Source organism: Macrotis lagotis, chromosome 7 (assembly GCF_037893015.1).
Source record: "Macrotis lagotis isolate mMagLag1 chromosome 7, bilby.v1.9.chrom.fasta, whole genome shotgun sequence".
Taxonomy (NCBI): Eukaryota; Metazoa; Chordata; class Mammalia; order Peramelemorphia; family Peramelidae; genus Macrotis; species Macrotis lagotis.
This window is the reverse complement of record NC_133664.1, coordinates 141,338,839-141,341,984: the sequence shown is the minus strand read 5'-3', so window position 1 is coordinate 141,341,984 and position 3,146 is coordinate 141,338,839. Positions and strand designations below refer to the sequence as shown.

Below are 3,146 nucleotides of genomic sequence, written 5' to 3'. Positions count from 1 at the left end.
CCAAAAAAAAATAGGATAATGCGTTATGGTGTAGTTGAAAATAGCATAGTCAGATGTTTGCTTAAAACCTAGAAACTTTACGTGTTGCTTTTCATGTGCTGTGCCAAGTCTTGATAATACTTTTTCCCCCAACCAAGGGACCTCATAACCTGATTATGGTTATTGCTTTACAAACAGTTTTTGACAGAAGGTGGCTGCTAGAGCTTAGCATATGTACCAGTTCCATGTGATGGGGCTGGTTCTTGCAAACTAAGCTCATCATTTATTCTTTGCTGGAGTCAGCAAATAGACTTAAAGAGATACACAGTCATCTATCACGCCAAATAAAAGGACATAACGGCTTTCAAAAGGGTTTTCCCACTTACCCAAAAGGCTTTCTGAAAGCTTCTACCTCTGCAAAAAAAAAAAAAGAAAAAAAAAGAAAAAAAAAGAAAAAGGAAAAAAAAGAAATTAGAACAATTATGGCAGATTGCATGAAATGTGAGAACGTCACAGTAACTGCTACTTTTCATTATGTTTGTCTTTGGGTCATGATCAACAAAAGGGTTACAGTTTCAAAAGAGATTGGGATTGTAGAAAGATGGTTTTCAGGCATCTAGAAGTCTCATGTAAGGATTTATCTGAAAAAGAAAATGGGTCTCTCCAGTACATATTCACAAGATAATGATGGACTGGATGGAGGTAAACATGGTAACTCAAGAAGGTGGCCTAAGACTACAATGCTAAAGTATGCATACCTCAGTTACAAAACTTTTGAAAGGAAGTCTCAGCCACAGAATGCATATACCTGTAGAGTTTTGCATGGGTTTTATATAAATACAATTTAAAAGAAAATAGCTGCTTGCACATTATACCAGAAAAACCTCCAAAACTGCAATTGCTTTGAAAATAGATTTTAGGTTTTTTGGAGTTTTCTGAGATGCTTGGTCTGTATTTTGATAATTGTGCATATTATGTAAAAATGTTGGTGGACCCATAAATGACCAGACTTTTTCTAAGAAAAATGTTGCTTTAATGCATTTCATGAATTTTTAATCTTATATCATTGCTTGCTAGTAATAGCAAATCTGCTTTTCTGCATCTGCTTTGCGTAGCTATTGTAAGGCTTTGAACTAATGTATGTATTTATTGCTTGAACTTCTGTGCATACCTTATAAAGCATAATGTCTGACAATTTAAATGGCTCATGTATTCTTGCTTCTATCATAAGCTGATGATGGGGACTATGATCTTTTGTATACAGCAAATTTTAACTGTAGCACAAACATCTGTTTATGTATTGGTGAAATATACCTGTTTTATTTATCTTTTTGAGGTAAACTAATTTTTGATACTTTTCATTACTGTGTACTATGTTCATACCTTGAATTCTCTGACGTTAGAAGTCATGGTTGAGAATTGTAACAGCTGTTATATCCGTTCTGTATTCATGGCTTTCACTGCTGAATAAAATAAAGGACCAAACCTAGGATTTGAAAGAAAACTGTCTACCTCTAACACCAGGGAGTTATCAGATTTTATTTTACATAGTTTTAGTCTACAAAGACACAATTGCTTAAACCTAGTGGGCTTAAGGCTTATATTCTGTGTGGTTGGATTCATGGAGCAGTTGTACTGTTTGAAAATCAATTAAAATTTCATGTGAATGTTACAAGTATTTGGTAGAATTACCACTAACTGGGTTTTCTGTAGATAACTCAGATATGGAGACACTATCATCAGCATTCTGTGTCTACAGCTGCTTAACTTCATAAGAATGCATTTCTCTTTGTGATTAGGGACTCAAGAACAGTCAGAATAGAGCTACAGAACTACACTTTAAAATAAACCATCCTGGACTTTAATGTCCCTTGGCAGATTCAGGCACAAAATCCAACAATCTGTTTTCTAAAGTTCCTCCAGTCGGGCATTCACATTTTGGAGAATTTACTTTAGGCTTTAGACCATATACACCAATATTAACATGCATTTGGACATTCTAGGTTGATAAATACCATAAAGCTATTAGGAGCAACATGGTTTGCCCTTGTTATTTCACTAGTTCAAGTCAGTGTGAAAGGTCTTTGTCCATACAATTTGGCAAATCTTACTAAGCAAAAAGGATGTACATTTTACTATAGAATTAATGTATGAACAGTGTGTTACTGCTGTTGGTTGTAAAAAATGTATATGAAACATTTCATTCATTTGCTTACATTTCTGAAGTATAAATAAAAAGTCTAATTCTTTTTGACCCATTTATAACCCCTAGGACTTTATTCTTTTGAAGAAGAATGTTCCACACCAAAAGCCCAAATCATAAATTGGTGTATGAAAGGCACACAATTTGCTAAAGATCTTTTCCTTGGGATTGGGGGCGGGGGGATCATAAAACACACTCAATTCTAACCTGTGCTGCTTTTCAAATATATTTCATTGAGAGTTGCTCCCAGAGCCCCAAATTTGCCCTCCTCATGTCATGTTCCTGTGTTTTCATTCCAAGAAGAATTTGACAAAACAAATACTGAATCATTAAAGTCAAGTAAAATGTATCTTCCTTCCTTACTCTTCAACTCTCCTCCCTACCCCACCCCCAGTTTCCACATTTTCAAATGTCACACCATTCCACAATCCCTGGCACAAACAAATGTTCATGCCTTAGTTGGGAAACTTCCAAGCTGGAAAGTACCTAATATAAATGGAAGACAAATATATACAATGAGTCCCAGGAGATGTATACTAACAACAAAAAATGGAATAGCACATATATGATACCACCAAAAAATGGCAATGTAGGGTTGTTACAGCAATAGGGTTTGGCTCTTTCTTTTTAGCTTCTTTTTATAGTCCTAAATTTATTGTAAAAGAAAATAGAAAGCAAATAAGCAAGTTGAGTACTTTTCAATATTAAAGGAAAATATTAATATTTTCTGCTATAACACTGAAAAAATATAAAAAAATTTTCTATTGAATTTTAAAGTGCCATAAGAAAAAAATAAAATTAAGCATCAAAAAATCTTTTCATTCCTAAAATAATTGATTAGGACAAACTATATTAATACCAAATTATATACTACAATTGTATTTTCATTCCTTAAAGGCTTTTTAACATAATATGAATACAGTACTTCAAAGTTTTGCCTTTAAAGAACAACAGCACATAGAGA

The 3,146-nt window shown here is 33.6% G+C and overlaps 1 protein-coding gene across 12 annotated transcripts in view; it reads left to right on the top strand.

Annotated features, from left to right (window-relative positions):
- Positions 1-2,794, top strand: part of FOXP2 (forkhead box P2) — a 721,187-nt gene extending 718,393 nt beyond the window's left edge. For 10 of the 12 annotated variants that reach the window (XM_074193868.1, XM_074193870.1, XM_074193871.1 and 7 more), the window contains one exon: positions 1-2,794. This exon is cut by the window's left edge and continues 1,760 nt beyond it. The gene's annotated coding sequence lies outside the window, so the exon portion shown is untranslated. The other 2 variants (XM_074193879.1, XM_074193878.1) reach the window with 1 other exon arrangement.
- The last annotated feature ends 352 nt before the right edge of the window (positions 2,795-3,146 follow it).